Source organism: Lithobates pipiens, unplaced genomic scaffold, assembly GCF_037356315.1.
Source record: "Lithobates pipiens isolate NorthernLeopardFrog02 unplaced genomic scaffold, aLitPip1_a1.2 Scaffold_28, whole genome shotgun sequence".
NCBI classification, from domain to species: Eukaryota; Metazoa; Chordata; class Amphibia; order Anura; family Ranidae; genus Lithobates; species Lithobates pipiens.
Genome location: NW_027507789.1, coordinates 180,305,688 through 180,329,073, shown reverse-complemented (window position 1 = coordinate 180,329,073; position 23,386 = coordinate 180,305,688). Strand labels below are relative to the sequence as shown.

At 42.0% G+C, this 23,386-nt stretch overlaps 1 long non-coding RNA gene across 1 annotated transcript in view; it reads left to right on the top strand.

Moving 5' to 3' along the window:
* LOC143934926 (uncharacterized) overlaps window positions 1–20,922 on the top strand; it is a 28,621-nt gene extending 7,699 nt beyond the window's left edge. Inside the window, exon 2 of the long non-coding RNA XR_013263432.1 lies at window positions 20,647–20,922. This is a non-coding gene — a long non-coding RNA (uncharacterized LOC143934926). The remainder of the gene's footprint in view (window positions 1–20,646) is intronic.
* The last annotated feature ends 2,464 nt before the right edge of the window (window positions 20,923–23,386 follow it).

Below are 23,386 nucleotides of genomic sequence, written 5' to 3'. Positions count from 1 at the left end.
ATTAAGGGTTGATTTACTAAAGGTAAATAGACTGCACATTGCAAAGTGCAGTTGCCCCCTGCAAGTGCAGTTGCTCCAGAGCTTAGTAAATGAGGTAAAGCTTCAGTTTGCAAAGAATACCCAATCACAATTAAGGAAAAGAAAAAAAAAAACAGCATTTTTTCTTGCATATGATTGGTTAATGGAAGGCATCAGGCCTTTTGCTCATTTACTAAGCTCTGGAGCAACGGCTCTTTAAGAATGCAACTGCACTTTGCAAAGTGCACAGTCTATTTGCCTTTAGTTAACCAACCCCTACGTGTGTAGTTGTGGTGTGGTCCTGTACAGGGTTATATCATTGGGATGAATCTGACACTAGGAAACCCCCAAAATCAGGGAAAGTGCAAGACCAGCATTACTCCTGGTTCATAGAAGGCAATGGGGTGGATTTACTATAGACAAATACACTGTGTACTTTGCAAGTGCATTTTCACTCTACAAGGGCATTTGTTCCAGGGCTTAGTAAATAAGATGGCGCTTCACATACCCAATCACATGCAAGGAAAATATAAAAAAACAGCATTATTGCTGCCACTTGATTGGATGATGAAAGCCAGCAGAGCTTCCCCCTCATTTACTGAGCCCTGGAGCAACTGCTCTTGCAGAGCACAACTGCACTTGCAAAGTGCACAGTCTATTTGCATTTAGAAAACCAACCTAAATGACTGGTCAGTCGCTGTCTTCCTAAATACAGTTAACTCTTTAACGATCTGCTCCACTGTTTGGTAGCGCACATTTTGAGTCACGCTAACTCATGGAAAAATGTGGACTTTAAAGGGTTAAAGCTGAACTTCGCACACTGAAAAACATGCATTGTTGCTGATTTATCTGCCAGAGGATTTGTCTATCTGTTCATCCAGTTCTGAGATTTACACAGCACAGTCCTGTTTATCAGAGCACAAGACCTGATTTTTCTGCTGCAGTTAAAAAATACTACAGGTCCTACATGTCCCCTCCACCAGCAAATGAGTGGCCAGTGAAAGTGAAGCAATATCCTGATGATGAGGTCATCTTTTTGTTGCTTTGCCCTCTCCCCCCATCAGCATGCTCTTTGTTAGCGCATGAGCACAGCTGATTGGCTCCTTGTTCTGCTTCTCCCTATCCCAGTCTGATCTATGTTGTATATGGACTGCATTAGGCTGATAAAAAGTCACATTACAATTTAAAATGTAAATAAATATTGTAATGATGTATAACTATTGCAGAACTGCATCAATTAATGCCTTTATATCTGCCAAGCTTTACATTTTAACTAGACCTTAAGGCCCCTTTCACACGGGGCGGATCAGTAAAGATCCGCCCCGTGATGATCCGCTCGCTCAGCGGGGATCGCTCCGTTGTCCCCGCTGAGCCGGCTGCGGACAGGGCGGTCTCCGCACACTGTGCGGGGACCGCCCTGTCAGCTCTCCGCTCTCCTCTATGGGGATCGGACGAGCACGGACCGTGTGTCCGTGTTCATCCGATCCGCTCTGCAGACGGACAGAAAAATAGGATTTTCCTCCGTCTGCAGAATCGGACATTTGCGGAGGCGGACAATAGCGGGTGTCTGCGGATGCTCATCCGCAGACACCCGCTATCCCATAGGGATGAATGGATGTCCGTATTTCATCCGCAAACGGATGGATGAAATACGGACATACCATCAGCATGTGTGAAAGGGGCCTAAAGAAGAAGTAAAGTCTCCCTCTTTAATTGTACCTACAGGTAAGCCTATAATAAGGCTTACCTGAAGGTACTGTAAATATCTCCTAAACTTGCACCGTTTAGGAGATATTTACTGTATGCGTTGTGTCACCAGCGCATGCACACTGAGGGAATGGCCTGCTTGTGCCGTTTCTTCAGGGCCCGTGCCGTGACTGGCAAATCCCATGCGCATGTGCGGAAGTGATGTAATCGCATCTCCGGCCAATCATAGCCCTGGAGCCAGAGAACCCAGAAGTAACTCCGGGAAACATGTTGGCCCTGTCAGCAATGTGCCGGCACCAATCCAGGGCATCGTTCTAAGGTAAGTATTTCATAATGACCTAGTATGCTCATTATGCCTTTGTCTTGCAGTTTATTATTTTTTTTTTCAGGTTTTCTTTTTTTTTTTGAGATTTGGACCTCATTAAAAAAAAAAACGTCCATCAATTCAGTCTTTCATGAACCCCAGCAGACTTGGTCTAGTAGAAGGCAAGGTTTGGGATCGGGAGTTTGTATTTAGACAATGGGGTTGATTTACTAAAACTTTATTATAGGCTCAAGTGTAGACACAATGGAAATCCAAACGATGTGAAATATATGATAACCATATTTACATGAAGTAGATGCTGAGAGGGTCTTACATCAAAATACTTAATGATGCTTTGTTGAATATGAAGAAAGGAAACAAAGGGGGAATAACAAAGATAAAGGAGGAAATATGGACCAGACAAAATAGAAAAGCAAGATAAGATCATGCAGAAAATACATTTCATCATGTGTACGAAGAAATGGGTGCATTGTCACTTTTTGCCCATGATATAAACTCGGAGGAGTACTGAAGCACAGACCATGCGGTCCAGGTAAGGGAAAACTGACCCTCCTTTCCTGCCTCCTGTGCCAACAGCCATTCAAGGTCTCTGATAGAGTCCAGCTAGGTAGCCCACTCTCCCAGGGAAGGTACAGTAGTTGTCTTCCAGTGGCGAGGTATGACCGCTCCCTGGCCGTGGCAAGAAAATGTTGAAAAACATCTTCTCTTGTGGATTCGAAGGGTCCAGGCAACATGGATAATAGTGCTACTTCAGGGAAGGGCTGGATAGAAGTTGCCATCAGTTTACAGTACGGATCAAAAATACGTTGCCATAATCTCCGTATGGGGGAGGGGGGGACAATTCCATCAAATATGTAGCATAGTACTTTTGGAAGCATCAGATATTGAAGGGTAGTGAGTGAACTGGGTTTGGACAAACTTGGGTTCGGTCCCAACTCAAGCCTTAACCCATGCTCATGACAATGATCAGCATCTCTTGCAACCCCCTGGTTCTCCTGCTGAGTTCAACCAAAAATACTCATAGGAGCATAGTGAAAAAATAATATATATATATATATATATATATATATACATATATATATATATATATATATATATATATATATATATATATATATATATTATAATATGTAAATATCGAGACCTGGTTTTGCCAAGTGCCACTGTAGCTAGACTAGCACTCAGGATAGCTCTAACCCTAAAGTCACGTCAATAAGCTAAAACTAGGCCTGGGTATACGGCTAATATTAAACATTAGATTTAGTACTTCTGAGAAACTAATTTTGTAAAGAAATGAAAAAGACACATTTTCATGAATTACTTACTACTACCAATGTATTACTTATTTCCCTTTGAAAGAGGAACATTTAATTATAATGCATAGGCCAGGGTTTCTCAACCAGGGGTCCATGGTTCATCCACAGGTTGCTAGGGGTTCCTTGAGCAATTAGCAAATTCTGCCTCTCAGATAAGTTTCCACTAAAATCAATGATCTTTTTATCTGTCTGTAAGAGGGTAATTCTTCCCAATGACCATCACTAATGTATCATGAGTTGTCCATATAGCAATTTTTAACAGGGATTCCCTGAGACTGGAAAGTTATTTCAAGGGTATCTCTTTATTTAAAAGGTTGAGAATAGCTGTCATAGACTAATACAGTCCAATTTTGGAGAGATAGCTACTTCCTGTTGTGTCCCTGGGGATTAAAATATAAGGAAATCTCACCAATGAGGGACACAACAGCATAGCTTACATAGGTTCTAACTTTTTTACACTCCATGCAATATTAAAAAAAGTTTGAGCTGGAATTAAACATGTGTGTCTAACCTATGCATTGAGGAGGAGTGCCAACACTGTATAGTCTACTTATTGAGCACTTATCTTTTATTTATGATTTCTGGAGTTTCCCATTTAAACCTTAATTATAGCAGAGATGGTAGATCTATCCTCCTTTTAGTCTGGATAAAGTACAAGCATTGCAGCTTTTCCGAGAGCTGTGGATTCTCTTCTGGATGTGTCCTCAGGCCAAGAAGTAAAATATGCTTAATATTTGCCCAATTTAAGAGCACGCCTACCCCCTTCTCAAAGTCAAGTCTTAAAGCCACAAGGAATAAGCACTAGCAGCCCTCTAGGCTCCCGCAGGTTTTAGCTTGTCCCCAGCCCATCTCTACTGGAAAATTGTGCTAAGAAAAACTTGACAAAAGAAACTCATCTGTACAATGAAGTATTTATTCAATCTGTCTTTCTTCTCTCTTACCTTATGCTTGTAATGAAATAGCACCTTGTCATATACATTTTACATTTCATTTAAAAGTCATTTTTATTTTATAATGGAATATTAAAAGGTTGCAGTAACAGAGAAATGGAAACCCAAATGGAAACAGACATAGAACATTTTTGAATGTCTAAAACAGCATCACTAATTTGAATCTGATATTTTAGCTTTAGGTGATGAGTCTGCAAGATCTACTACTGAGATAGTGGCAATGAACTCTTAGCCCTTGTACACACAGTCGGAAAATACGTCGGAATGTGTCCTATCGGACCGTGTTGTCGGATAATCCGACTGTGTGTGGTATGCATTGGACTGATTCAGTCGGAATATCCGTCGGACCCAATTTTCCAACTTGTTGGAAATATTTCCAGACAAACTGGTCCGATCGGACATACTCCGATCATGTGTAGAGAATTTTGATCGGACCAAGTGCCACGCATGCTCAGATCAAATTCCTACATCAAAGCTATTGGCTACTAGCCTGAATGTAGTCCCATCATAACGAAATTACGTCATCACGTTCTGAAAGATCGGATTTTTCGACAACTTTGTCCGACCATGTGTATGCAACAGTTTCGGACAAGATCCGACTGACAAAATACCACGAATTTGGTTGTCGAAATCTCCGACCGTGTGTACAGGGGCTTACAGGTATTCAAAGCCTCTCTTAGCCCTTGTACACACGGTCAGACTATCCGACGGAATATGTCAAATCGGACCGTGTTGTCGGATAATCCGACTGTGTGTGGGCTCCATCGGACTGTTTCCATCGGAATATCCGGCGGACAAAGTTTTAGAGCTGGGCTATAAAACTTTCCAACAACATGATCCAATCGGACTTTGTCCGATTGTGTGTAGAGAATTCTGATCGGACAAAGTGCCACGCATGCTCAGATCAAATTCCTAGACCAAAGCTATTGGCTACTAGCCTGAACGTAGTCCCGTCGTAACGAAATAACATCATCACGTTACGTACGATCGGATTTTCCGACAACTTTGTCTGACCATGTGTATGCAACACAAGTTTCGGACAAAATCCAACGGATTTTGTTGTCGGAATGTCCGACCGTGTGTACAAGGGCTTAAACCTTTACGGGTTTTGTCCTAGCCTGGCTTTCTAATTTTCAACAAAATGTTATTTTTTGTCAATAAGTCTTGAAAGAACTCTGCAGATAGGCTACAAAGAGGAAATAAGGGAATATGTGGCTTTAATTTGTACAAATTGTAAAATGAGTTTACTGAAAAGGTATTTTTTTGAATAAATATGATTACACGATCAACTGTTGGCATATAAGTCTTATGTATGCTTGAACTCAAGAAAATTGCCAAGTACCTTACAGTGGTGAGGATTCACATAAACTGTATCCTGGGAACAGGGACCTTGATGAATAGCAGACCACTGTATACCAGGGTGTAGGATACGTAGCTTCTTGGAACTGGAGGTTAAGATTTAGTGATATGGACATGTCCTTGAAAAGGTTGAAAAGGCCACCAAGAAAATTGAATGTCAAATACAAGCTGCCTAAGGCACAGATTCATCATTCATAAAAGCCACAGATTTTCCAGGCTCTTTCAGTTCAAGCCATGTTCTGTCTTATACCATGTTTCTGGATTACAAATAGAAATAATGGCTTTTAATTGGGTAACTCGGACAGATTTTTTATGTAACAGCATAACTTGACCACTGGACCTGATTATTTAACACCTCTATTATGCTCCAGAAAGACATAGAATAGCAAGCCTCCAACATGGCTTGACCATTGGCGTCATGATCCTATTACAATTTTATTATGCTCTACATGGACACAGAATATTGTGTCTCCAACATGCCATGATCACTGGACATGATCACAGTAATATTCTATTGTACCCTATACAGGCATGAAAAACGACCCCCCCCCGCCAACATGTCCTGACCGCTGGATGTGATCATAATTATCTGAATTCTATTTTTCTCTATATAGATATAGAACACTAAATCCACCAACACGATCTGACCACTGGATATGATCATAATTCCATCTATTCTATTATACTCTATCCAAACATTGAATACTACACCCACCAACACAACCTTACCACTGGACATGATCCTAATGAAATCCATTCTATTATACGCTATCCAAATATTGAATATTACACCTACCAACAGGACCTGACCACTGGAGACATGATCCTGACATAATTTTATTATTCTCTATGCACATCAGACTTCGGACACCTTACCCTTTTCAGACAAAGAACATTACACCCTTTCAGCAACATCTGACCAGTAGACAACATATATTTCCATTGACACAACTTATGCAGACAAAGTAACACAACTATTATACCATTCAATCGCACCCTATGCAACACCAACCCTCTCTACATGGCCTGACAACTGAACATAAGCATAACACAGTTCTCAGTAGAGACCCAGAACGCCATCTCCAACATGACCCGACCAATGAATATAAAGAAATTATCTTAGGCCCCCTACAGATGGGACGAGCTCCGTTGGAGTCCATCTGCTCAGTAGGGAATCTGTTCACTGATCCCTGCTGAACAGGCAGGTGGCTAGTCCATGTGCACTTTGCTTATGCAGAGCAGACACAGACATTGCCCGCTCTCTAGTCGGATGTAAAAGGGCTGCCTGTCCGTTTACACCCGACTGGCATCCGATCTGATCTGCCAGACGGATGGAGAATGGATCACAATCGGTTTGTTTTTAGTGTATAGGATTGGATTGGATGTCGTCATTAACAAGTCAGATGTCCGTTGACACCCACCACTCCATAGAGGTGACTGGAGAGTTTGATGGTTCCGCCTTAAAAACTGAATAAAAGGGCCCTTATACTCTATAGAGCCATACTTAATCTCACACTTGGATTGACCATTGGAGCATTATACATTTTTTTCACATGCCACACATTCAACATTACTTGGCCAACAGTGCTGGTCATAATGCCATTCTAATAAACTCTATACAGCCATAGAACACTACACCCCCCCAACATGACATAACTAGTAGAAATGTTAAAAAAAAATGCTTGCATTCTATAAGAAAAGAAAATACTATATCTCCAACAAGGCCTGTCTAATGGACATAGTCATACCCTGTTTCCCCGAAAAAAAGACCTAGCGTGATTGTCGGTGATGACTGCAATATAAGCCCTACCCCCCAAATAAGCGTGAGTGTGGCCATCCCCGCATAAAAGAAGTCAATTGTTTAATCGACTTCTGTTGAAGGGACATCTTCAAAAATTGGAAAAATTGGAAAAAAAATTGACAATGTCAGAATATATTGATAATCAGCTGTGGCCACCGATCAGTGCTTTTCTGCTGTCAGCATACAATGTCCTAGGGTAGGGGGTATTCCTCCATCCAACTCAATTGTGTGGATGAAGGAATCTGACTGAAAAAAAAAATGTGTGGCCAGCTTAATGGTCTGACCCAGGGGCAGACTGACAACTCATGGGGCCCCCGGGCAATAGGAGAATATTATAGGGCCCCCGGGTAATAGGAGATTATGGGGCCCCCAGGAAATAGATCATGGGGCCACACAGCATATATACACACACACACACACACACACACATACATACACACACATAGACACACTATATACACACGCAGAATACACACACACACACTGAAAAGGTACTGGAGAGGCGGGGCAGCTATAATCTTGAGATTTAAAAAAAAAAAACACTGAATTTTTCATACTGTCCCTGGTTTTATTGAGGCTGGCAACACTGATGGGGTCCCTTAGTGGCATGGGGCCCTCGGGCAGTGCCCGAGTGCCCGAATGGTCAGTCCGATCCTGGTCTGACCTGTAGTGTAGGTATTACAGCTGGGTCTACTGAATTCAGTGGGAGCTGTGGAGTTCGATATAGGAAGCACTCTTCACTGGGACGCTAATCTTCGAGCAGGATTAATGCCAGTCACATAAGGCTGCAGCTCAAATGAGAGCTGCGTATGCTGCCACTGAGTCTGCCCTCTGAAGGGTTGATTAGATAAGCACGTAATATGTACACTTTTCCTTACCAGTCAAACAATTCCAAATAACTGCTGCCCTCACTTCTTGTGCAGGTCCTGTATTCGACCCACAACCCCTGTAGTTTTCTGCAGGTAGTTTCAAGCAGGTAGAGCCTGCTGGGTCCCTCCCACACCTCTGCTCTATGCACAGGCTATGTACAGTACATTAGTGATGTCACAACTTTTACAAAGTAATAATTGGGTTTCAAAGGCATTTGGTGCACACAAAGTGAATTTATATCTTCTGTAGCTATTAAGGAATATATTTACATTAAAATTGTTTTAAACCTCAGTCATGGAATCTGAGCAAAGAACATATATCTGTAGTGTTTACTTATCTCCCTCCAGAGCTCCAAATGTCATTTCTCTCTGGTGCTTCATTCCTCTGATATAAGTATGAGTCACTTATGAGAAGTTTTCCAGACACATGAGAAAGATTTGTGTCGAGAAGGAGGGAGAGGAGAGCTCAATAGGGAGCTTGCCTATTCAGAACACAGTTCTGCTGTATGGAGGAGGGGTGTGCGTACCTTTCCTCCAATCAGCTCTCACACACTAACTGCAGCCTCTCTGCCTCCTCTCTGCTCCTGACAGATGAAGAAAGTTTTTTTTTAACACAATCTGCCCCTTTGAAGGTGTGTAGAGAGGAGAAGACTGCAGATAAACAAGTAAAACCTAGGTAGGAGGATTCATTTAATCTCTGTGTATCATCTGAGGCTGTTCACTTCACTGGATAAATGTGAGGGTTATAACAACGTTAAAGTTTTATTCCTAGATATCAGCTTTAAACTGCTTGTGATGATTGGATGACTGTAAACAATATAGGGGATACCTACAGGCTGATATTGAGATCTTCCAACATTCCGGAAGATCTCTGCGTGGATGACCACTTAAAGCGGGAGTCCACCGGGACTCTGCGTTTTTTTTTTTTTTTTAAAGCCAGCAGCTACAAATACTGCAGCTGCTGACTTTTAAAATAGTGGCACTTACCTGTCCAGCGCGCCCGCGATGTCGGCACCCCAAGCCGATCTCTAGGTCGTCTGTCGGGTCCTGCCGCCGCCATCTTGGGTATGGGAATCAGGAAATGGAGCCTTTCGGCTTCATTTCCCGGTTCCCTACTGCGCATGCGCGAATCGCGCTGCGCAATAAGGACGCTCCCCGCTGCCTCTGGGATCTGTGTGTTTCCCAGCAGGCAGCGGGGCACTTGCGGGAAGGGGTGGGCACTTGCGGAAAGGGGCGTAAGTTACGCCCCTTTCCGCAGAGAGCTATCCCGGAAGTGGGTGCAGTTACCTGGATTATCCAGGTAACTGCACCCCCCTCCCCCCTGAAAGGTGCCGATTGTGGCGCCGGAGGGGGGGAGGGTTCCGATGAGCGGAAGGTCCACTTTAGGGTGGACCTCCGCTTTAACTCCTCAGAAATTGATTTGTTTTCTCCTAACAACTGTGTGGCGTATGTAAACAGCTGCCAAGAAGATCATTTGGGGTTTTGGCACTCCAAGTATAAAGAGAATATGAAAAAATGTCTCACTACCAGTCTCTTGCATCAGCTGAGCGGCCTTTGGCAAGCCTAAATGAAGAGCAGGTCAACCAATGCCTCCATGTATGTGTGTGTACATTCATACCAGAACAGCATGGAAGAGGCATTACAATGTTACTGGACATACTGTAAAATAGAGACAGGTTAGACCTTTTTCAACTTTTTTCCCAGATTAACCCTTAAAGTAATTTTCAAGCCTCATGGAAGCACTGAAAAAGCAAAATTATTCAGGAGTCCTTGAGAAAATTGCCCAACATTGATAGTCAGTGGGATGAATGCCTTTACAGTGGTGGTCAAAATACCACCCTTATGCCCCGTACACACGAGAGGGATTAAGTCTGACAGACCTCCAAAGGAGTTCCGCCGGAGTTCCGCCGGAGTTCTGGCGGACTTTTCGACCGAACGGACTTGACCACACACCATCACACCAAACTCCGACGGAGTCGAACGTGATGACGTACGACTGGATTCGACGTAGGAAGTTCCTAGACAGTAGCCAATAGCTGCCCTAGCGTCGGTTTTAGTCCGTCGGAGTAGCACACACACGAGCGGATTTTTCAAAGGGGACCGGGTCCGGCGGAGTTCCGTCGGGAAAATTTAAAGCATGCTTCATTTCTAAAGTCCGTCAGACTTTAGCTTCGCTAAAGTCCGTTGCAGCCCACACACGATCGGATAGTCCGCCGGACTCAGTCCGTCGGAGTTTGGATGTCGAAAAGTCCGCTCGTGTGTACGGGGCATTACAGCCAGCTAAAATGGCCATTGGCATCATTTTGCTGGCTCTGCCAAGTGAGGATGGACCTGGATGTCACTATGGAGACACCATTAAATGGAAGGTTAATTAGCCACAGCCCAAGGAACCCCTAGCAACTTATGGAGGAACCCTATGGTTCCAGGAAACCCTAGTTGGAGAATGGCTTGGTTAGATCCTTGTTAGTGCTGTCAGAGTTCCTCTAGCAAAGAGTTCAGGACTCACCATTGCATTCTATAATTTCTCAATACTGTTTGAAACGCTGTTTTAAAAGCTGTATCTTCCAAGATAGGGTTACCTGACACAAGTTTAACAACCAGACCAGTGTATGTCTTACCAAACATTTAATCATTGGGCTCTGCATCTACCACCACCATTACATTGCTGCTTGTCCTCTGTCATCTCCCTGTGTAATACATAGCTAACTGACTATTCCTCATCCATCTCCCTCTTATACCGGTAGAGGAGCCTGAGCCACTCTCTGTCAGCTTCGGCTCAAAGAGTCCACGTATGACATCCATCACACTTCCCCCCACAGGCTTTGTCTGTGCTCAGACTTGCAGCTGCACAGACCCCCACCTGGTGCATATTTCTTACTATATACCTTGTGGCCCATACCTGACCCACTGGAGTGAGATAATGTTACACCTATATGCGTGTGCATATACTCACAGAACAACGGAGGCTGCTAATATAGCCCACTCCTTCTGGAAAAGCCAGTTGCCTTGTTGCCATTCTAATCCCCTGGTTTGAATAGTCTCTGAGAGCTGGGGAAAGTTTGCATGTTGGAAGTTGGGAAGATTGGGCTGCCTAATTCTAAATTCTAAAAATATGTCTTAGGTGGTGATGGCCATACCTTTTGCTCATGCCAAATGTCTATCTCACAACTACTAACTAACCCCCTTTTAGAGGGACCTCCTTTTTTAAGGCTGGGCATTGCAGCAAGCATGCAAAAAGTGTGTTTTATTGCACATTACTGCAACACACATTGGGGGAGATTTACTAAAACTGCTGCACACAGAATCTGGTACAGCTGCGCATAGTAACCAATCAGCTTCTAAGTTCAACTTGTTCAATAAAGCTTTTGACAATACATAATTGGTTACCATACACAGTTGCAACAGATTCTGTGTACACCAGGTTCAGTAAATCTCCCCCGTTAAGTCATGATGTGAAGTATGCCCCAATGGCCAAGCATAATATCCTGCAATGCACCTGCACTATACAACACCACAGTGCATATGCCATGTACTGTGGTGTGCCATGTAAAAAGCAAACTCCAGCTTGCATAATTTGTTAAAAATAAATATCTCAGGGAAGTTTTAATAAAACAAAATACATTTGGAGATCCTGCCATGATGGTAGTTCTAGCACTTCCTGTCATGGAGCGACAATTATGCTCCAGCATTTCAAACTTGCAGGGGCATAGATAAGAGAGGGTCAGGGGTGTTCAACCCCCCCCCCCCCCAGAGCATCCTGGTAAAATGCACAGACAGTGTCCCTGCTGTTTAGCCTCAGCATCAGCACAGTAGAAGCAATCGGAGTGCAGTAGCCAGCCCCCCTTCTATTGTGCTCCATGTCAAGGGAGGAACACTTCCTGTATAAAGGTCACACAGCCATACTGCGCAGTTGCTCACTCCCACTCCACCAGGAATCCAGAAGCACAACATGGCTGTAGCCTGGTAGGAGACAACACACAGCCACAGCGCAGGGGAGTCATTCAGCATAGCCTAACAAGGACGTGGATACACATCCATAGACCTTCGGCTGCAATACCGGAACCAACCACTGGGGTTTTAAGACTAAGAGCAATTAACAAACGGCCCTGCATCGACACATCATCTCTACTGTACTGAGAGTGCTGAGATGTGGAAAGATACCCCTTACAGCGAAAGAGAATTCGCTTGCAACACTATAGCACCCATGTAGTGGTACACTACCCATCCAGCTTCCTCTATCTATATCTACTTTTATACATGTAAACACAGACTAGATTTGGCTCTCTAAGGCTCTGATGAAGAGGATAACCCTCGAAACACGTTAGCCAACTATTATACGTAGTATATATTCTTTGTGTTTACAATAACCTCTTCGTTTCAATTATTCGTGCAACAGGCTATGCGCCTTTCTTTTCCTTTTTCACAGAACAGGCTGAGCAGCTAGCTGAACGAAAAAAAAAATAGGGAGCTTAGAAGGAGCTCGCTGTACTAATGAGTACACTACTGCACCACAGCTGCATGCATTGCGTTCTATTCAGTTGAATGGGGATAATTTTTGCTGCGCTGCATTGCAAAGCCCCATGGTCCCACTCTGCTGTCACATGTTTTTACCATACCTCCCCCAACATAAAAGTGTAAATGATGCCTTTACGTTTTTGAAATGATTACGTAAAATATATTATTACATTATTTTCCTTAATTTTTAACACATCACATTTTTTAAATAAATGCTGGTGTATATGTGATTTCATAAAATTGTTTATATTCGTTTTCTTTTTTTCGCTGATGTTGATTGCAATAGGTGCCGTAAAAAGACTGAAAATGTCCCTCTTAAATTCTAATAGAATAAAGTAATGGGGATATGGAAAAGATACCTCTTTTTATCAACTATGTGCATGCTGGAAGATGTCACTGTTTTCTAAATTACTAAGTGCTATTAAATAATCAAAAGTGCTGATCAATTGCTATGTAAATGGAACAAATGGCTTAAAAACTAAATAAATAGTTAATTAAATAAATATATAAACTAAAAATGAGCATGATGAAGTGTACACGATTACACAATATGTGTGCTAAGTATTAAAGGAAGCTACATGCTGCTTGAGTAGCTCACACCAAAGTAGCCATTTGTGTGTAGCGATCGATCCCTTGCCATTTTAATAGCATGACTGAGCCAACTTCTGCACTAAATGGAACTTTGAGCTTTTTGGGGGGTTAAAGCTGGACTACGGGCACAAAGAGCCAATAACATAGGCTCTTTACCATGTGATTGACCATGTCAAATCACAGCGGATCACATGTAAACAAATGTTGGTTATCGGCATTTCCTTTCCTCAGCACTGTCAGTGTCTGAGGAAAGGAAAGCCAATAATCGGCTTTCCAGTTACAGGGGACATTTACACCGATGATCAGTGCAGCCCCATCAGTACAGTATATTAGTGTCCATCAGTGCAGCATGTCAGTGTCCATCAGTGCAGCATGTCAGTGCCTATCAGTGCATCATATCAGTGTCCATCAGTGCAGCATGTCAGTGCCTATCAGTGCATCATATCAATGCTGCCTATCAGTGCTCATCAGTGCCGCCTTATCAGTGTACCCTCATAATTACATATCAGTGCCCGTTAGTGCAGCTTATTAGTACCATCAGTGCCGCCTCATTAGTGCTGCTTATCAGTGGCCATTAGTAAGGCCTGTTCGCATGCTCCACGTGCAGAGCCCGCCAGGAAGGCGGCGCAGCACTGCGCTAATCACAGGCAGTGAGACATTGCCCTGATGTGCGGCTGCAGAGATCGGGCAATGTCTCACTGCCTGTGATTAGCGCAGCGATATGCCAACTTCCTGGCGGGCTCTGCACGTGGAGTGTGTGAACACGCCTGAGCTCATCCCTACCCATCAGTGCTGCCTATCAGTGCCCATCATTGCCACCCATCATTGCTGCCTATCGGTGCCCATAATTGCCACCCATCAGTGCCAGCCATCAGTGCCTCCTCATCAGTGCTGCTTATTAGTGCCCATCAGTATAGCCTCATCAGTGCACATCAGTGAAGGAGAAAAATTACTTATTTACAAAATGTTATAACAGAAACTAAGAAAAACTTTCGGTAATTTTTCATTTTTTTTGCAAAAAATAAAAAACCTAGTGGCAATCAAATACCACCAAAAGAGAGCTCTATCTGTCTTAAAAAATGCTAAATATTTAATTTGAGTACAGTGTTGCATGACAGCGCAATTGTCATTCAAAGGTGCAACCAGGGGCAGACTGACCATTGGCCACTTGGGCACTGCCCGAGGGCCCCCGAGCCACTAGGGGGCCCCATCAGGGTTGCCAGCCTCAGTAAAACCAGGGACAGTATGTAAAAATCTGTGTTTTTTTATATCTGTCTCTGAAATGTCCCTTACCGAAATCCTGAGATTATAGCTGCCCCACCTCTCCTGTACCTTCTCAGCCAATAGAAACATGTCTGTGTATACATGTATGTGTATATTGTGTGAGTGTATACTCTGTGTGTGTATACTGTGTGACTCCATAATCTCCTATTGCCCGGGGGCCCCATGAGTTGTCAGTCCACCCCTGGGTGCAATAGCACTGAAAGCTGAAAATTGGCCTGGGCAGGGAGGGGGTGATAGTGCCCTGTATTGAAGAGGTTAAATTCCCAATTGCCTGTCTGGTGGTGACTCAAAATCTTTGCTCTGGTAAAGAAATACAACTACTGCTGCTTTTCAACCCTTCCATGTGTGCCCCATGCTGGGCGCTGTAGTTGTTTCCACCAGCCACTACATCACCGCTGTGTCTTGCATGGAAGTAGATTCCATTTGTATTTCCCTCCCACCGTTTATGGAAATTTGTTTATATTTTTGTGTACAAGTACACAGGGTTAAAAGCAGGAATGTCTCTTCTGAATTGCAGGCCCTCTGCCTGGGTCTCCTTTTATGGCAAGTGCACATGAGTAAGTGCTATAGGAATGTGTGTGAGAGCTGTGCGGGGAGAAGGAGAGAACAATATTACGAGTGGGATTCATGGAAGGGTCTGTTGGAGTGTCTCTGCGTATATACGTACCACATTGTATCAGCATACGTGGAGGCATTTTAAACTCCACATGGGTAGTATATAGGAAGTATCAAGTTGCAGCTGGAAAAAGTAACACACTTGGCAAAAAAAAGAAAATTTGCTTTACAAAGCTGTAAAATGCTTCAGGAAAATTGTTTATAGCCCCCAATTTTCGAAGGAGACTATAGGCAAAAGACAAGCCCCTGCCCCACCTCCACTCTTCTTCTACCAGAGGCTAAAACAAACAGGCCATCATTACATCATTGGGGAAAAGTCTGTAAATCAGTAAAAGATCTGCTCATCCCCTGCCCACCGCGGTCTCCTAAACAAATAAACAAGGCTTGAAATAATTAAATTAGCTGAACGAAACAATGTTCTAAAATCCCATAGAGGGTGATCACATGACCAAATGCCTAGGCCAATCTGGATACAGATCAGCTGAGAACGTGTAGCCAAATGACTATGTCATTTGTTCACGCAACCAGCCCCATGGGATCCCAAAATAGTCATCTGAACTGCTGATCTTCATAGTTGTTCCAGCTAAGTAACAGAAGTCACCATTTTTGTTGTACTCCTGCCTAAAGAGACAACATTCCCCCTATTCTGGGACCCCTAGGGATTTGGTCTTCAGAAAAAATTGCCTTTTTTGTTGGAATTACAAATTCTGTTTAGAGCACACCAACGTAGACCTTCGGCCCCAACGATAGCCACTGACTGGCATTCACCACTAACCAGTGGGAAGGGGGAATAGTACTGACTGTAGTTTATAGCTCCTGTGTGTATAGCTCCCATATTCAGGACACCCCCTTTAGTCAGGGCCTAGGAGGTATAAACCTTACCCCCCTTAAACCAGGTTTGAGGTTCTTTTTAGTAGTAGTAGTCATTTACAAACCGTGTTATTATTGGTTACAAAAAAAGATCATACCTGGAGTTCAGCTTTAAAGTGATACTAAACCCAGAACCCTTCATTCACAATATCTGGTCTCCCACAGTACACAGAACATGGAAATGCAATTATTTTAGTAAATATTGAGGATTAGTTTTCATTCTCCTCTGACTGTCCCATGAGTTTGCATGACCTCTGACCCTCTGTCACACTCCCAAAAAATAAAAAATAAAAAAAACTTAAATACACACCAAACTGAGCATGTGCAAGTGCCCCTAAGGCTCTGTTGGATTGGGGACTATGGAAGAAGGTGAGAATCACAGAAGACAGGATTAAACAGCCTTTTTACATAATGCAGAGGATTAACCTCTTAACTTCCACAGTGAGTATAACAAGCCTGCTTTACTGCATATACAGCCTGATTTTACTAAATCTATTTGGTTGACTGATAACTGTACCTCTAATGCAGGGACCAAATAATACAGCTTTAAAAAGGCTCTTCTCTGACAGAGTAGACTAACTGCAGGAGCAGGAGGATGAGAACTCTGGATAGTCCTGCTATTTTTAATAATAATAATTTAATTATTTTAGTTACTTATATAGCACCAACAAGTTACAACCACCAAACAGCACTTTACATATACAGTATATTGTACATTCTCATCAGTCCCTTCCCTCAAGGAGCTTACAATCTAAGGTCCCTAACTCACATTCATACATATACATACTAGGGTCAGTTTGGAGGGGAGCAAAGTATTCTACCAGCATGTCTTTGGAGTGTGGGAGGAAACCAGAGTACCTGGAAGAAACCCATGCAGACACAAAGAGAGCATGTAAACTCCAGGCAGGTAGAGTCATGGTTGGAATTTGAACAGACAGCTCTAGTGCTGCCAGGCCAGGCAGAGGTGCTTACCACTAAGCTATTATTATTTTTATTTTTCTATATATTTTTTTAATTGTTGTTATTTTAATTATTTAATCAGTTTAATTAAATTAATTAATTGTAACATTTTAAAATGTAAGGCATATATATTATGAAAAATAGAATAAAACACATTTTTAAATGTACTTTTCCTTTTTCTTCTTTTTTGTTTTATTATTATTTTTTTTAACTCTACTTTGTATCTGCTGTCGGTATAACATAACATGTGTTCACATGCTTTTGACAGCTACTAGCCCTTAGCACATTAGCCTTTTCTCTCAGCTTTTTCATATAGTTTTTTTTCTTCCAAACTACACCTTTCAGATCTGGCTGTAGTGAGTTTGTTCATTAGGACATTCCAATGTAAATGAGAAAAGTGGAAGCACAGTATGGATTTCTGTAGTCTTATTTTCTTTGGTTATCTATATATGAGAAATATCATTCACAAATGAATGTGTTTCCTGCCAAATTCATGATACAAAGTAACACTAATGCCCTGTACACACGGTCGGACTTTCCAATGGAAAATGTGCGATCGGATCTTGTTGTCGGAAAATCCGATCGTGTGTGGGCTCCATCAGACTTTTTCCGTCTGAATTCCCAACACAGAAAGTTTGAGAGCAGGATCTAAAATTTTCCGACAACAAAATCCGATCATTTAAATTCCGATCGTGTGCAGACAATTCTGAAGGACAAAGTGGCACACATGCTCAGAATAAATTACGAGATGAAAGCTATTTATAGTCCCGTCGTACGCATTCTACGTCACAGAAGTGCACGTACAGGCAGATTAATGTACCTGTATGTTGCCCTTTAAGAGGCAGCTTGAGGGCGCGCCCGCTGAGAGCTCCGTGACCGCGATCGCGGGTCCTGTGGACTCAATGTCCAACCGCGATCGCAGAGGAAGAACAGGGAGATGCTAATGTAAACAAGCATCTCCCTGTTCTGGTTAATGACACTGATCATGCACACTGTAATCGGGAGCAGTGATCAGTGACGTGTCACACACAGCTCCTCCTCCCCACAGTTGGAATCACTCCCTGGGACACACTTAACCCCTACAGTGGCACCTAGTGGTTAACCCCTTCACTGCCAGTGACATTTTTACAGTAATCAATGCAATTTTTTTAGCATTGGCCGCTGCATTAATGCCAATGGTCCCAAAAATGTGTCAAAATTGTCCGATGTGTCTGCCATAATGTCGCAGTCACAATAAAAATCGCTGCTCGCCACCATTATTAGTAAAAAAAAAAAATAATTATCAATAAAAATGCCATAAAACTATCCCCTATTTTGTAGACGCTTTAACTTTGGTGTAAACCAATCAATAAATGCTTATTGCGATTTTTTTTTTACCAAAAATATGTAGAAGAATACTTATCAGCCTAAACTGAAGAAAAAGATTGTTTTTATATATTTTTTGGGGATAGTTATTATAGCAAAAAGTAAAAAAAAAATGCTTTTTTTTCAAAATTGTTGCTTTTTTTTATTTATAACACAAAAAATAAAAACCGCAGAGATGATCAAATACCACCAAAAGAAAGCTCTATTTGTGGGAAAAAGGACATCAATTTTGTTTGGGAGTCATGTCCCACGACCGTGCACTTGTCAGTTAAAACAACGCAGTGCCGAATTGCAAAACGTGCTCTTCCCAGGAAGGGGGGAAATTCTTCTGGGGCTGAAGTGGTTAAAATCTGCCTAGTATGTCCTTCTTACATTGCACCTTTTCAAGCTCCTTGCATTTTGTGCCGGGACTGTACATTTTTTCTGACTATAATCATTTAATTTTTATTTTATTATAAAAACCTGTTTCCCCTTCCCCTCTCTCTTCTTCAACCTGCTGACATACTGTGCAGGGACTGTACAATATTTTTGGCTATTGCCTCTGAAATATTACACACATTTTTCAGGATAAAAACTGCCTTTTCTCTCCCTGTTACATTGCGTTCTAGCCTAATAAAGCAGTTTACATACTCTTCACCATATGTACAATCTTTGTGGCTAATGTCTCTGAAATAATACACTCCAATTTGTATTTAGTGATAACTACCTTGTCTCTCTCTTTTACATTGTGGCCTAATCAAACTGCTTATTTACTGTGCAGTGACTGTGCAATTTTTCTGGTTACTGTCTCTGAAGTAATACACTCTCATTTTAATTCATGTTAATTCCTGGCTTTTTTTCTCTTTTTTTTTTCTTTACTGTGGCCTAATCACGCTGCTTAGATGCTATTCTGTCTTTGTCCCTAAAAGTTAGATTCAACCTGTGTTTGCTTTGGTGGCCATTGTCACTGGGACAGAAAGTGAAGGTAAATCCTCCAATTAGGATGTCCGTCTTGGAGAACATTTCCCTTTACTTTGGTGTGATTCCCTACAATTTCTGCTGTGTCTTCAATATTGGAAGTGATGGAAAATCTCCTTCACAGGATATACAGAAAAAAAATTATAGGAATTTTAACCATTTTCTACTCACTTACACAATAACACTTTGCTAGAGCTAGACCTTAATTTCACATATTTTGTTGGGATAACAGTGTCTCTTTAAATTAACTGACACCCAAATTTACTGTCTCTGGAAAAAAGTACTATGTACGGGAAATTCATCATGTGTATAACATGGAACGAAAGTTATCTGGCTGGTAATAACATGCACGCCTGAAAGAGTGTATACGATAAAACAGGTGTCTATATGTAATAGACGTATGTATATTTATATATGAAAAGTATAGCAGTATCGGCCTGTGCTTTCTACTTTTTGTTGCACAACGGGGGAGGGTGGGGGCTGGCAGACATAGTGGAAAATATAACAAATAGCAGGAGTTAAAAAAAAGTCTGATCTGTAAAACTTATCCCAGCGAGAGAGAGAGAGAGAGAGAAATAGAGAGAGGGAGAGCATAAAGAAAAGGAAAAGTAATTCAGCCAGAGATAGTGGGGCCAAGGGGAATATGGTGAGGGCACAGGGCAGGGTCAGCAGAACAGGGCACACATGGTGTGATATAGAAAATTATTATATTGAAGTGTTAAAGCAACTCTTTCACAAAACAAATGCACAATAAATGGTTTACTTGCAAAGAAGAAACTAAATACTTATATCTCCCGCTGATTGTGCCACCAAAAACCACTCCAGTGGAGGCAAATTGTTCCCCCGAAGTCTCTTTAGAAACTGCCACTTCTGGGGGTGTCAATCTTCTGTGCCTTCTCCTGAGCTCATTAGACCCTACCATCAACCCTGATGTCCCTATAGTGCCCTGAAGTGACATTGGGATTGGTGGAAGGGACCACAGAGTGCAGGAGGTGACCCAGCAGATTGACACTCTCGCAAGTGTCAGTTTTTTAATAAACTTTAAGGGATCATTTATGTTTGTTGGAGCAGTATGTAGTGTGGGAAAGGTAAGTATTCATTTTCTTCTCTGTAGAGTAACCCAATCAATTTAATGTGTTTGCAGGGTAACGCCCCACTTCCAGTTGGTGAACGTCATTCTCCTGATCTCCTCTTCTAACAAAAAACCTGAAAGCGCTCAGCTCTGATCGAATTTAGAGCTCTCAAAATCCCAGCTGAAAAAGTTGGATCAGTATGTGCTTAATCGGATGGATCAAAGACTCTTCATGAAAAAGGACCATATAGAGAACTTGCCAATGCTAATCTCATATCGAAAGGAAGAGATTATTAAAGTTACGAAAATTCTCGTACGACAGAATAAAAAAACGGAAGTGCTGTCATATTTTGTATTGTATTTGTATTGTATTTTCGGACAAGTATAATGAGTAAACAAAAATCGTACGATCTGGTATCGTACGGGGAAAATTTTCGTGCTTGCACCATCAGATAATATCAGATGAACTGTTGTGATTGGCTAGCGAAAGTTGTGTACTAAAAATCTGATTATCGTACAATCCCTTCGAAAACTGTATTTTTCATATGATTTCAGATCGCGTGTATGGGCCATAAGAGAAATATTTTTAGTTCCTTCATCGACAGTTAACTCTAAAATGATGAGCTGTAAAGGCATTTAAAGGGACATCTATTGACCATTTTGAGTACTATAATGTTTTGCCATTTAGCAGGTACACAATTTTTGAGGCTTCACATACTGGGTATCTATTTACTCAATGCTACCTCATCAATTATTTTGTATGACAAAATTGAGGCTTAAATAGTGTTTGTATGTACCAAAATTAATTTTAGTGTATTTTTTTTCGTGAAAAATATAGATTTGACAGTTTTTAAAGTAAGCTCTACAGTCACTTGTACAATACAGCTTTGGGTCTATTAATTGTACTTAAAAATGGATGTAAACCGCTAACATAAAAAATGAACAAAGAATATCTCTCTGTAGTGTGTACAAGCCTCAAATCCAAAGTACCAAGTGTAATTTCTCTCTGGTTTCCTCTACATGACTCCTAATAGGTTAGGTTGACTCCACAGCATTCCAGGGAAATCCCCGCCCCCCCCCCCCCCCCCCAGCCTTGGTTGTGCATTCACAGGAGTGACGTGACTGCAGCGCCGCCATTTAGATGGCTGGAGGACGCAAACCAAGAAGGAAGAACGGGTGAAGATGGAAGCTCTGTCAGCAGCAACAGGGCGCCGCTGGAAGGCTTTGTTCTAAGGTAAGTATTGCATAATGTGCTAGTATGCAATGCATACTAGCACATTATGCAATTGTCTTGCAAGATTTCAAAAAAGAAGTGTGGTTTACTACCGATTTAAGAGATTAAGCTGCCCTCCGAAAGTCACAGTTAGAGGGTTGAGACAATATATTTTACACTGACAGAGGTACTAAATCTGCTAGGGCAGTGGTCATCAACCCTGTCCTCAGGGCCCACTAACACTCCAGGTTTTTTATGCATTACCTTGGGGAGATGCAGACTAGACTATTGCAACAAATGATATCACCTGTGATGTATTTCACTTATCTTGCAAACCTGGCCTGTTAGAGGGCCCTGAGGACAGCGTTGATGACCACTGTGCTAGGGCATCTAATGCTGGCCATACATGGTCGAATTTTGAAAAAACTTTCTTTTGAAAATCAGAAAATGTGTGCGTTTTGTGATTTGATGGTGCCACCATTGATTTCGAAAATTCGACCAACCCAACCTTCAATTTTACCTCATGTTTCTACAGAAAAGAATTTTCCTGTCTGGGAATCTTCTTTTCTTTCTGGGAATATTCTTTTCTTGCACATGCGCATTTAGTTTTCGATTACATTTCTCGCACGATTCTCCAATCATTGATTAGAAAATCGTTCGTTTTTTCAAAACATTTCCAACATGTCCGATTATTAAAATTCGATGGCAGCGCAAAAATCGGCCATTACTGCAGCCCACTAATGGTGCAAAATTCGTACGAAAATTCTTAGATAAGATTTTCGAAAGAAAGTTCTTTCGAAATTTGACCCGTGTATGGCCAGCATTACACTACCTTCTCCCCATATTGACAGTGCTGCTGTCCAAGGGTGACCCTGTTGATTTTCCATCCAGATTGGAGACACTTTAAGATAGGAAGAGAGTTACTGCCCAGATCGCCAGGTGAAAATAAAGCAAAAAAAAAAGCCCCAAAAAATGAATGAAGCCACCACATTCAAGGATTGGTAACACACAATATTAAAAAATGTTTTTGTTTTTGGATTTAATACTACCTTGGCGTGAAACGACATCATGCTATGGCACCACAAGATAGTTACACCAATCTGTGCAATAAAAAAAAAAAACACAGTAGCTTTTGTGCTTTTTATTGTACCTTTTAACTAAAAAGAGCAAAAACTTGCACATAAATCTGCCCCGTTATCTTCTCATGTATTTAAACAGACTGTCATGGCTCAGAAGAAGAAAGTGGTCTGCCACTTCCCCTGTGGGTCTCCATTTCTTCCTTGGGCCCCCAGGCTACGTATCTGTCTATCGTTCTATCTCCCGTGTCTTTTTATAATGTACACCTCTGATTCTCCTCTACATACAGCAATAAAATAGGAGCAATAAAATAGGAGGGGCTCTCCTATCCTTGCCCAAAACTGCTGACTGCTTTCTTCCATGTGGAAGCCAGGTCCAAGACACTTGGAAGCCATGTGTCTCTGATTATGCGCTAGCTATTCAGAGAGTCAAACAGTTTAATGTGTAAACCAGCCGCGGCCACATAGGCAGGCCAAGCTGACAGGCGCTTGAATACTGCCCAGCACGTCAGCAAGATGGATG